At 43.5% G+C, this 13,573-nt stretch overlaps 1 protein-coding gene and 1 long non-coding RNA gene across 11 annotated transcripts in view; one reads left to right on the top strand and one right to left on the bottom strand.

The window, feature by feature from the left end:
- The window catches only part of NTM (neurotrimin), an 808,067-nt gene that overhangs the window by 562,409 nt on the left and 232,085 nt on the right, over positions 1–13,573 (bottom strand). The window lies entirely within an intron of this gene.
- Positions 7,219–9,204, top strand: LOC310749905. The gene is made up of 2 exons (XR_014541864.1): positions 7,219–7,582; positions 8,194–9,204. It is a non-coding gene; the product is annotated as an uncharacterized lncRNA (long non-coding RNA).

Raw genomic sequence — 13,573 nt, 5'->3', positions numbered from 1 at the left:
AATGTGAATTGTCTTGTGGGGCTGATTTAGGACAGGAAGGCTGTTCTAATTTACCAGTTACAGGAAGTCGCAGGAGGGGAGAGTATTCTTGTGCTCAGATCTTGCTTGAGGGTTTCCTACAGGCATAGGTTGGCCAACTTGAGAACAGGACACTGGACTAGATGGGCCATTGGCCTGATCCAGCAGGCTCTTTTTAGGTTCCAATGGCAAGACACCAAATTTTAATAAATCAGTATATTCTGCTGTATATGTCCATTAGATATTTTTATCAAATATGCAACTCTCTTTCCTTCCAAAAATAGTGGGAGAGGGAGCAGCCTGACTTTTGTTGCTAATACTGCTTCAGGTATAAGGAAAGAGATCAATGTTTCTGCAATTTAATATTGATTGTAGCCGAGAGCATGCCTTTAAACCTTGCTGTGACTCTTGCCCCAGTTGCTATGCTGAAATCTGAGTTCCCCAAATGCTGTATTTCATATTTCATAGTGCTATGCATGTGAATCTACTGGTATCCTATGAATTAGCACCCAGTAACAAAATTTTATAGTACAATCTTATGTATTCCCAAAGAGCAATATTATGCAATGCGATGTGAATCCCATTGTATTTAAGGGAAGATTTCTAGATACGCATGCATGGGATTGCAGCTATGCAGCACAGTCCTATGAATGCATTGTTTAAAGTGCATCCCGCATAGTTCAATTGTTTTACTGACAACTAAGTAAGGATAGGAAGACAGTCTTAACTGTGCAGTCATACACTGTTAACTGATTAATCTTATGGGTTTCAGGCAGCAATCCTAAACACACTTACTAGGAAGAAAGCCTAATTGAACAGAAGTGGGACATACTTCTGAATAAACATGTTGTTAGATAGTTGATTAATTAATTGGTTAAACTTGCAGCATCAATTTGCAGTTGAGTAAATAGAGGCGTTCTGAAGCAAAAAGCAGAATTTCTTCATTCTGAAGTGATGTGTCATAACAGGCATAAATTTAGATGTTGGCCATCAACAGTTTTTTCTTCTCTCTCTCTCTCTCTCTCTCTCTCTCTCTCTCTCTCTCACACACACACACACACACACACACACACACACACCATCTGTACACACACATTAGCCTGCAATTTGCATTGCAGAGAGAGAGAAAAAAAACTCCCATTCACTGCAATGGAACTTTCCCCAACCCCAATACAAATGGCACAAACAGAGCCTCCCATCAGGATTGGGATCCAGACATAGAGGGCAAGGGCTTTAACCCTTTGTCACAGTAATAGCCTGCAAGCCAGCACAGGGTGGGGACTGCACTGCTGACCTAGCTTCCGAGCACTGCACATCACTGCTGCCCAATAGGGGCAGGTGGAAGGGCAAGACAGCAGAGACCTTGGTGCAGTGTGAGTGCAGGGGTATCCGAATGCTGTATCTGTGCCACACCAAACTCCCCAGTGCCTTCTCTCTCTTCTTCTTGGTAACCAGAAGAGATGTCCTGTATTCAGAAGATTGGCCAACAACACAGTCCTGTCCCGCCTCGCTGGCTGCTACAGGTTTGCCAAATAATTTGGCAACTTCAGTCCAAATAATTTTATATAGATATAGATATATTCTTTAGTTATGGTTTCTACTTTGCAGAGGGTTGGACTAGATTGCCCTTTTGGTCCCATCCAACTCTACATTTCTATTATTCTCTATAGACAGATGGCAGACAGACAGACAGACAGATAGTTATTGTACATAGATATGAAACCTGTTGTCCAATAATTGGTGGCCCTTCTTTGTTTAGATTTATTTCCTAAAATTCATATAGCATTTCATTGCAAATACAAAAAACATCAAAGCCGTTTCAAAAATAATAAAACAATGTAAGTATCACAAACAGAACCCAACAACGCAAGAAAACAAACAAATCCGAATTAAAAACAACAATGTAAAACCTTCAAAAAAAGTGATTAAAATCAACAATAAGCTAAAAAAAACCCCACCAGATTAAAACACATGTCAACATTCTGCATGTCTGGGTTGGCTTGCCTAAACAAAAAAAACTATTTTTAGCATGTGCCAAAAAGAGTATAGTGAAGGCGCCAGCCCAATGTCAACATAGTCAGCCAAAAGGTTTTAAGTTGGCAGATCTAAATGATTAATTTGAAGTTTATAGCCTTAAAAGCTAGCATATGATTATTTTTAACAGACAAGAAAACAGGGCTTGTCCAGACTTTCTTTTGTGGCATGTTTCTAAGCATAGGTCCTCAGTTTAAAGTGCTGTGTCTGAGTGCTCTCTGACTTACTTAAGGACTCTTATAAATCCAGATACAGTGGTACCTTGGGTTAAGAACTTAATTCATTCTGGAGGTCCGTTCTTAACCTGAAACCATTCTTAACCTGAGGTACCACTTTAGCTAATGGGGCCTCCCGCTGCCGCAGCACCGCCACCACACAATTTCTGTTTTCATCCTGAAGCAAAGTTCTTAACCCAAGGTACTATTTCTGGGTTAGCAGAGTCTGTAACCTGAAGCGTCTGTAACCTGAAGTGTCTGTAACCTGAGGTACCTCCGTAGTTCCAACCCTTGCATAGCAAAATCAGGTCTATCGGTACTGACTTGGAACCCTTGTATAATTCAAGTGGGCAATATATTTATTGCAAAATTCAAACCAGATTAAGGGACACTGAAAAACAAAACATTGAGCCAGCTGTAAATAAAATTTCTTTCCCCAAGTTCTATGGTTTGAATACAACAGATGACAGAGTCACTTATACTGTATCTCAAAATTATTGAATTGAATTTACTTTATTACGGTCACAGACCAGCATAAGCAAAACATCTAAATAAATAGCATAACAATATCTCTAAGCGGATAATTATTAAATTAATTGGGAACAAGAACCAAATGTAGATTAAAACATAGACATAGAATACTTGATTAAGTGTAGGTAATGGATGAATAAAAACTGATAAGGAAAATTTAAAGGAGATCAGTTTAAAAAGAACAGCTGTATGGGGTGGGGCTTCAGAAGTGCAGATCTAACAATATGGGCCTTCTATTTAGGACTGATTTGTAGCATAGACCATCCTTCTATCTATCATGGCAGCGCGAAATGTGGTGACTAAATATGTGACTTCTGGGCTTTCGTCTGTACTAATACGGAGATGTAGTGTTGTTCTGAACACCCAGGGAACTTATATAGAATGGCCTGGATAAACCTGGCTCAAATGTCTATGTAATACTGGCAATGAAGAAGGGCATGCTCCGTTGTTTCCTGCTGCCCAGAGCCACATGGACATTTCCTCTCCTCATATGGTATCTTCCTATAACGGCCTTCCTGAACTGCTGAAGGGAGGGCCTGACAATGGGTCAAGGTGAAAGCCCTTCGTTGTTTTGGTATTTCAAGATTAGCTATGTACGGCATTTGGGAAGTCGAGTATCTTCTAGTTTCGCTAATTAAAAATTTTGGGGACCTGTCTAGATCTGCCTATCGTTCTATGTCTACCACACACTGTTCAATAATTTTTTTGGCTTGTTCATTCCCCATGTTAAGTGAGAACTGTAGACTGAATCCTAGAGTTGTTATTATATTATCCACTGCTCATTTCCATATCGATTGGAAATCGTCTTTGATAGTCAAGGAAGGAAGGCAGCTCGGAAGAGAGGCTAGTCTCAGCCAAAAATTAAGAGTGGTGAGCCGCACTCTGGCCTCGATTCTTATGAATCCAGTTTTGAGGCGTATTGTAGCATTGGAGACATATTTAGGTACTTGTACTCATTTTGGCAGCACATATACTATCTCAAAATTAATAATTCCAGTCCAACACAGGGCCTTTATGTCAGCCCGACTGAACATTTCATCCTCAGCTTTTGTCAAGGGCAGATATTTAAACCGCCCCAGAAATGATAGACATTGCAGATGTTCTTTAAATGTGCCGGACACAGTTGAACATAAACTTTTCCACTTTCCATTGTACAACCAGCTAGGCAAATACATGCTATCCCCTTTTTTGGGTATTCTCACATCACGGCACAATGAAAATATCAGATTCCATCTGTCTGACATCAACCCAGAAGTAAATGCAAGGGGGGGCTGAGGTTTTTGTCAATAGTATCTCTTAGAGTGGTGAATGGCACTATTTAGCGGAACACGGCTGTTTATTTCTATATATGATATTTTTTGTATATGGATGTTTTATGATGGCCTATACTTGTAATGCCTAATCAAGGTTCGGCGAAATAAGTAAGAGTGCTACCCCTTCCAGTGCCTTCCCTATGAAAACTCACTCTTTACTGCTGAATCAGAACAAATGACAATCTGCTCAAAACCTGAATTGTCTTTTGTTCTGCTTCAGAGTTAAAGACAGGGTTTTCGCAGGGAAAGCACCGGGACAAATAAAAAAAACTGCTCGGATACAGCACTTTAAAACACGAACCTGTGCTTAGAAAGTGTGTGTTTCTCCCTTTCCCTGTCTGCAATTTTGGGAAGCGCTTGGCCTCCGCTTTGTTTTATACCAGCAAGCTCTGCAGGTTAGGGCTCCAATGTGGATTTTAAAAATGCATTCCCTTTCATTGGTTAAAAATTTGCCTTTTCATTCTGCTGGTGTCTTCCCCCTGTCACCATCCCACCTCTCTCCACCTTGTGCTTAGATCACGGGAGAATAAAGCAAGATCTTCTCCTTTTTTTGCTCGTTCAGCAGTCTCTACCAGGAATATGAAGAATGGGCCACAAATGCTCCTCAAAAGAGCTGAAATATTCAGCAAACAAGACCCCAATCTCTCTGGCTGCCTCCCTGGGAAAACAATGCAATAATTCTCTCCCAGATCCAAGGTATGCATCTTATCTGTTTCCAGGGCTGTCTGCTGATACTTGGCTCCAGTTCAGGGGAAATGATGGCTCAGAACAAGGGAAGGAAGAGAAGGGAGGGGAGGGGAGGGATGCAATGAACACACAAACTCTGACAGTCAGCAGGAGATGCAAGACAAGAGCATCAATTGCATGTTGATGGAGCAAAAAAATGAATTCAGAATTGCAAAAGGTAAATGCCACCATAGGAAGAAGAGGTTTGCACAGTGGGATGGAAGTTAGGTAGGTTGGTATGAAATGTTGATTCTGGAGCAGGGATGGGGAACCTTTAGATGTTGATGGACACCCATCAGTCCCAGCCACGCTAGCCAATGGTCAGGGATGATAGGAATTGTAGTCCAGCAAAATCTGGTCCTCCATCTGTGTTGTTATTATAATTAATAACCTGCCATTCACTTTAAGGGCCAGATACACCAACTCCAAGGGGCCAAGCATTTTTAACCCCCCACCCAATGTTTCCTACTGTCAGGGGTGGAGGAGGCTGAGCGCAGAGCTCAGCATGGCTTGAGTGGCTGGTTCCTCCTCACCCTTGCCAAGCACAAGAGAGGAAGAGCTGCAGGCCACTGTGTTCGGCTCTATTCCCTGGCTCCTCCTGAAGTGTTACTCAAGGTCACATGCGCAACCCGTTCCCCTCAATCTTCAGTGCTTGTTGGCATCTCTGGTAAGGGCTGTCAATGGCCAAGACTACTATCCTCTAGCTCCACGGTCAGAGGAAGCAATGCTTCTCAAAACCAACTGCTGGAAGCCAGAGGTGGGGACGATCCTCTAGCGCTCAAATCTTGCTTGTGGGTTTCACACTGGAGTGTCTGGTAGGCCATTGTGAGAACAGGATGCTGGACTAGATGGGCCACTGGCCTGATCCTTCAGAGTTGGTCTTATGTTCTAAGGTCCCAGGGTGGGTTACAACATTAAAACACAATATTAAGAACAGTTTAAAGGAACTCACAACTTTTAGAGTGATGCTCATAATTTCTATTTTGGCCACTCACTGGAAGTTTGGGGGCAAGCTTAAACTTTCCTGAAAAAATTAAGCTCTCCTGAAAAATCATGGCAGAAAGAAATTGTAGCACAGATCTCTCTGTACTTTCCTGTCACCCACACTTCCTGGAACGCCCCTGAGGGTGCTGCAGTGTCATGTCACACTGTACCCAAGGCATTATGGGAACTGTGGGTGGCAGGAAGTGGGCTATGGCTCCCTCTCACAACTTCCTGCTAGCCAGACTTCATGGTGAGAGCCAGGAATGGAAGCATCAATCTCCTTGGAGAACTAAGGATCAACCCCTGGCATAAAAGTTTCTGAGATGCTTCTGCCCCACCACCAGGAAAGTGGCAGAAAATTGGTTTCTGTTTTCAAAAGGGAAGAATATTTGTGGGAAAGTGGAGAAACTACAACTCTTATTTCTCTTAGGCCACCTTCACACCATATATTTAAAGCACAATGGTACCACTTTGAACAGTCAAAGTTTCTCCCAAAGAATTCTGGGAGCCAAGAGAACCCTATTCCCCTCCCAGACCTACAATTCCCAGAATCCCCAGGGAACCCACCAGTTTCCCTCATCAAGGATGGAGAGAGGGAGAGAACAGGAGCTCGCAAGCTCACTGAGTTGCCTTCCATTCAGAACATGTCATGCTGTGTTCTGCTTTATGAGCCCCTTTCCCATTGCTACTCTATGCATAAGGGAAACTCACGGGGGTGGGGGAATAAAGGGTGTAGAGGAAGGAGGTTGTATTAGTAAGTCCTCTTGGCAGCTCTTTTCAAGAGGAGTTATTAGAATTTATTTTCAATTATACACTAGAATAAGCCGTCTGCAGTATAGTTAACTTTCAATTTCAACCAATTTTCGACGCAATCATAGATGCCTCAGTGATTAAGAATCTATGTTGCAAAACAATTCCCACTTTGCAACACAATGCAATCAAACAGATCTACAACACATAACCCATTATCCAATACTTTTGCAGCTCACTGGCGAAGTGAAATAGGATTTGCCAAGCATCCACTTTTATACCCAGAGAGCTCCCAGCCTCATTTGCAAACAGATCTGCAAACTCAAAAACAGCACACAAGAGGGGTGGTGGGTTTTTTTTGGTTTTTTTGCTTTTAGTCTCGCTGTTTCTTTGCAAAGCCACAAATCTGATCACATATATAAAAGGCCACTTTTGTTACACTTGACTTTGAATGGTTCTGTTCTGTATCTTGCCCATCAGCCTCCTTCCCTCACACTGCCACCCCCTGTAGCAGATATGGCATGGGATTTAAGTCAGTCTCAGGAACATAGGACAGCAACTCATTTAGATGCATAGAATATTTCAGGTTTATTAGTCTGAAAACCTGTACCAAAAAAAAATCTACTCACTTATCCAGATTAAGGAACTGCAGTACGGAATGAAGAATTCAGCCACCCTAGCATACCATCCGGTTAAACACTTTGTGGGTCTCATTTACAGATGACGGGGTTTGCGATCCAGCATGCAGCTCCTGCCTACCTCAGTCCCACAAGGGATTCCAGTCAACCAGGGATCACATAATGAAGCAGCCATTGTTCCCATACCCGAGCAGGCTTGACTACATGATGCAGAGGGAACTTGAATGAAAGTCATATTGGTGATCCCAACCAATCAGGGACCATGAAGGATGACATTATGCCTACCAGATTTCACTACGTGATGAAATAGCTACAACTACGTGAGGGAGCAAGTCAAAGCTACAGAAACCAACACAGGAAGCTGCCTTATACAGTCAGAGCCTTCATCCACATACCTATTTATTTACTTTTTTATTATATTTTTATACCACCTTTTCCTCACAGGAGCTCAAGGTGCCATTCATGGTTCTTCTTCCTCTCTGTTTTATCCTCAGAACAATCCTGTGAGGTAGGCTAGGCTGAGGGTGACTGGTCTGAGGTCACTCAGTGGGCTTCGTGGCTGAGTGAGGATTTGAACACTGGTCTCCCAGATCTTAAGGCAAGACTCTAACCACTACACAACATTGTCTGCACTGACTGGTAGCAGTTCTACAGAACTCCAGGTCTTTCTCAGCCCTACCTGGAGATGACAGTGATTGCAAATGGGATATTTTGTGTGCAAAGCACATGCTGTACAATGCTCTTCCTTATAGACCAGCATCCCCCCCCAAAAAAATAACTAACAATAAGCTTCTCCTCCTCCTTTTTTGGACAGCTTCAGTCACTTTCACAAAGAAGAGTGAGTGGGCTCAATGTATGCAATTCGTGGAGCCCACTGCATTGGCATAAAGAATAGTTTCATATTATCCGCAACATGCATGCAGTTACAGAACTGGTGATACCGAAAGCAGATAAAGGCACCCTTTGTTTTTGTTTTCATTTCAGGGGTCTCCATTTCCAGAAGTTGCCAAGTACAATGCACAGAGAAGGCAAGTGCAACCTGTCATCCCAGCCCTTGCATGGCGAAACCTGCCTTGTGCCTCTCCTATTCCCCTAGTAAGACCTTTCGCAGCCGCGTAGCCCTTCCTTTCTTACACAACGAGATGCCGGGGAAGAAATGAAGCTCCCTTTATGCACTGCTAGATGGAGCAAACAGAATGCAAATCATGCCTCTGTATTGCAAGCACGCTGTGGCCACTCCACAGGGGCAGCGCCTCAGAATGCAAGCCACTTCCTCTCTTGGGCTCCTGTTGGCAAGAGCAATTTTAAACAGATAAATATGATTTAAGGCGTCAGAGACTCTCGTCACAATTCCCCAACGAGAAGAGAAAGCAATTATTCATGTGCCTTCTGGATGCCTGGGTGTGCATCTTCGATTCAGTGCACACACACACACACACACACACACACACACCCAACATTATTACCCAGGATTTTGTCAGGGCTATCTGCTAGAAGAGAAGCTCTCTCCTCTCCTTCTGCCCACCTGAGAGGCTGCAGTCAATGCCATCAGGATGGTTTTGGGGAGAGTCAGTAGGTTCTCCAATTGGCACAGGCTTTCATATGCTTCTTCCCATATCACCTCCCCAGAAGGGCTGACCTGTGTCCTCCCACTGTTGTTGGACTCCAGTTCCCATCAGCCCCGGCCAGCATGGCCAATGGACAGGGATGATTTTTTAAAACAAAAGCAAGGGAATAATGAGTATTATGTGTGCAATAGTGTGTAACATGTATAGAATCTTTCGAGGAGTTGGAGATGGCGTTTATAAGTGGTCCATGTTTCACAAGCATATATGCACAGTCACTTACAGACTCATTAATAAAGCCTTGTCTATGGAAGACAATCTTCCTCGGCTACAAGTGATCACCAAAGAAGAAGAGAAGAAAGAAGAAGAAGAACATGTATGCATGTGTTCAATGATGGTAGTGTGTCATAAAACAATTTTGAAAATCCTATCATGATCCTATCATGAAAAGTCCATCTATGCTTTTGTGGTTACTCCTGCTCATGTGTTATACATGGGACGGTAAAAATGTATCGCGGAAGAAATGGGGGCATGCTTCTAGCTCCACCTCTAGCATCACATCTATTGCTGTTGTTTTAATTCATAGAATTGTAGAGTTGTAAAGTGAGGAGGAGCCCCAAGAGTCCAGTCCAACCCGCTGCAATGCAGAAATCACAACTAAAGATTCACTGACAGATGGCCATTCAACTTCTGTTTGAAAACCTCCAATGAAGAAGACTCCACGACCTTCTGAAGTAGTCCATTCCACTACTGAAGAGTTCTTCCCACCAGAAATTTATTCCTGTCATGGTGCTGTCAGCAGCTCCCAGCTGGTTGCCCAGGAAACTATAAAGACAAGGAAAAGTTTCTTCACAGAGAGAGGCTATAGAACCCAGCCTCTTGGATAATGGCATTGCCCCAAGTGAATCTCCACCCCCCCTTCTCTCCCACTTCCTCATTCGTCATCAGCATCAGCATCTCTACGGGTGCTGCTACGTGCCCTCTGTCTTTGATCTCTTTGCTCTCCTACTTTTAAGGCTCACCGGATTCTGGTAGATGGTGGGTCTGGAATGCTTTCTAGTGACAATGTTAAAGCCAGCTGCTGCTTTGGCTCTGCCTGCTCCTCTCCCATTATTTCCCAACTTTCCCCCTCATTTGCCTCTGAGCTGTGATCTCCTGCAAACCACTGTTGTAAATCTATACTGTCTTTCTCCTCCTCCTTGGAAGGGTCAGGATAGGGATGAGGTCTCCACCACTCCTCCTCCTCCTCCTCTTCCCAACCCCTGACATCTAATATTTAGTTGGAATCTCTTTTCTTGTAATTTGAATCCATTGCTTTGGGTCCTGCTCCAGAGCAGCAGACAGCAAGCTTTTCCCATCTTCCGCATGTCAGTCCTTTAGATATTCAAAGATGGCTACAATGTCACCTCTCAGAAATGCAATGCTGGGGGCAGGACTTAAACCACTGCTCCACTCCTTTCTGCACAGTTTTGCCCTAAGCAGGAGTAACATGTGATCAAGGACGATACATGTCTTGCACATGTGATGACACAAGGTGGCATATTAACAGATTCAACTATGAACATTACACATACCCCTAGAATTTTCTCTCTTGGGCAGTCTCAATACTAAGATGGGGGGTGTTTAAAATCTGCACTCCTTTAAATATCATAGGAACATAAGAGCCCTGCTGGATCAGACAAAAGACCCATCTAGTCCAATAACTTATTCTTACAGTGGCCAGCGGCAGACCTACATTTTTAGGACCCTGGAGCTTTAATTGTCATGGGGGGTCCTTTGCAACCAGCAATGAGGTCTGGGTAACCACTGTTATATTCTTCAGTGGGGATGATCCATGACAGATCATCATAGCTTTACAACATCCATGCTACTGACTCTCCAATTTTGGGATTGTTGAAATACATACAACAACAAAATAATCAATTTGAGTTGAGTGACTCAAATTGGGTCTACCAGACCCCCCAAAATCAAGCAATGTAAACCAAAGACTCAGGAATTGGGGGCCCTGAAGTTTAAGCTTCATTAGTTTCATTGGCCCCTGACCGTGGCCAATCAGATGTCCATGGGAAACCCACAAATGGAACCTGAACACTACAGAACTCTCCCGACTAAGGGAGCTGGGCATGTTTAGCCTGGAGAAGAGGAGGTTAAGGGGTGATATGATAGCCATGTTCAAATATATAAAAGGATGTCACATAGAGGAGGGAGAAAGGTTGTTTTCTGCTGCTCCAGAGAAGCGGACACGGAGGAATGGATCCAAACTACAAGAAAGAAGATTCCACCTAAACATTAGGAAGAACTTCCTGACAGTAAGAGCTGTTCGATAGTGGAATTTGCTGCCAAGGAGTGTGGTGGAGTCTCCTTCTTTGGAGGTCTTTAAGCAGAGGCTTGACAACCATATGTCAGGAGTGCTCTGATGGTGTTTCCTGCTTGGCAGGGGGTTGGACTCGATGGCCCTTGTGGTCTCTTCCAACTCAATGATTCTATGATTCTATGATTCTATGACTTTTGGTTCCTACCAACTGATATTCAGGGGCATACTGCCTCCAACATTGGAGGTAGAACATAGCCATCATGGTAAGTTACAGAGATAGCATTGATGTTTAAGGGGTCTCAAGATAGTTTGCATTCTGAAGAAGAGCCCTGCTTCATCAGACCAGTGGCCCATCTAGTCCAGCATCCTGTTCTCACAGTGGTCAACCAAATGCCCATGGGAAGCCTACAAAGAGGACCTGAGCACAGCAGCACTCTTCTCACTTCCAAATCCCAACAACCAGTACTCAGAGGCATACTGACTACATTCTTGGATACGCAAATAGGAAATGGAGAGCCTAAGACCCTGGGGAAGGCAGTACCCCAATTTGACCAGGTTCAAACCAGCAGGAGCATAAAACTGGCAATGGGAGTGTTCAAGGCTGAAAGTTGAGCTATGTAGCTTCCTTGGGACAAAGTCACCATAGTGAGCAACAGGTTTTCAACCCAACCAAAAGATTTGTTTTCGAACTAAAAGCATTTGGTTCCACAGGCTCCTGGCTCTTTGTCAATTTCTAAAGAGAAAGAAAATGCAGAGGAAAATGTAGCCTACATATCTGAGACTTAGATTTTTAAGGGCAGATAAAGAGCTTGGGCACAATATAATGAAAGAGGATTGCCTGGGGTCATAAAGCATGTCTGAAAACCTGACCTCTATTTATATATAACTCTGTATATTGGCTTTCCAGTAAGGATTCAGCTCGTGTTGCCCTTGCTTAGAGCCCTTTCCTGAAAGAGAAGGGAAGTCTAAGGCTTAGAAGCTGAACATAGGCTGCAATTGTGGGTGATCTCTATTTACTTCTGTATCTTGGCAACCTACAAGGGAGATGTTAACCTAAACTAGGACTGGATCTCACATCGGTTGGTTGCACTACTCTTGATAGCCACATTTAACAACAGCAGCAGCAACAACAGGCTGGATTCAACTAATTGGTCCTACTAGTGGAAGACCGCATAAGGACTTCTGCTTGTGCAAGGTGTACCCACCTCTTCCTCCCTCCCCCACATATACCCCAAATTGGCTCAGTAGCTTGTGGAACCCCCAGAGCAGCAGGCAGGGAGAGGAGAGGGGAGATAACAAGCAGACATTTAAACTACAGTGCAAGGGAAGAATCAAATCAGAGGAGAGTTTACATCCTGCTTTCCAGCAGGCGACACCAGGGTGAGGGCAATAAGTGGTACAGTGGTACCTCAGGTTACAGACTCTTCAGGTTACAGACTCCACTAACCCAGAAATAGTACCTCGGGTTAAGAACTTTGCTTCAGGATGTGAACAGAAATCGTGTGGCAGCGGCACGGCAGCAGCAGGAGGCCCTATTAGCTAAAGTGGTGCTTCAGGTTAAGAACAGTTTCAGGTTAAGAATGGACCTCTGGGATGAATTAAGTTCTTAACCCAAGGTACCACTGGACTTCCTCCCTCTGCTTCCTGGTTTCAGGATGGCACAAGCAGAGCAAAAGCAGAAGCAGGAAATGCTCGGAGCAGGAAGGAACTTCAACGAAGAAGAGAAAATTAGTACCCCTTAGGTGCGATTGCTGTGGACAGGTTCACAGATATAGGTGACAGTAGAGAAAGGTAAATGAGTGGAGGAAACAAGGTTTTGGGAAGCTCAAGGCAAAAAAAATTATTAAAGAACCTTCAGTTCAGATCTCAATAGAACCAATTTTAAGACGAAAACTCACCTCTGCTGTATTGATCTTGCTAAGATTCTACTCTCTTTAATAAATCTCCTTCTAAAATGTCTTCTGCCCTAGACTGATGGAGCATTTCCACTCTAGTCTGCTGTCTGGCGACCAGCACAAGGAATGCTGGAATGAAACTGGGGCAAATGAGCCAGTCCTATGCAGTGAATGCTTTTGTTCAACAAGAGAGGTTAACGTTCTCAGAGTCCCCCTCATTAATCTGGTCTCATCTCAGCAACGCACACTTTAAAGCCAAAATAGTAGCCTATTAACCCATCATGAAATCTCAGCTCAATTTTTCATGAGACCCTTTGGTCCTGCAACTTGTTCAAATTCCTTCATCTGAAATAGCTTCTGATCTATTCATTGACTTGCAAGGCACAACATGCAGACTGTCTTCCAAGGTCTAGGGTTAGTCGGGTTGGCTAAGAAAGGCATTATTTTTTTTTAAAGCAATATGGTCCTCACCATAAAGTATTGCTCAGCCCATGCTACCTTTGTTCTGAAGCTTCTTAGAGCTCAAAAAGTTTGGGTGTGGCTTATCTGTCTAGCACTTCTAGGAGAAAGTTTCTATTTTCAGTTAATCA

The sequence above is a fragment of the Podarcis filfolensis genome (genome assembly GCF_964270895.1).
Source record: "Podarcis filfolensis genome assembly, chromosome: 15".
In the NCBI taxonomy this organism is placed as follows: domain Eukaryota; kingdom Metazoa; phylum Chordata; class Lepidosauria; order Squamata; family Lacertidae; genus Podarcis; species Podarcis filfolensis.
This window is presented reverse-complemented; position numbering and strand designations above follow the sequence as displayed.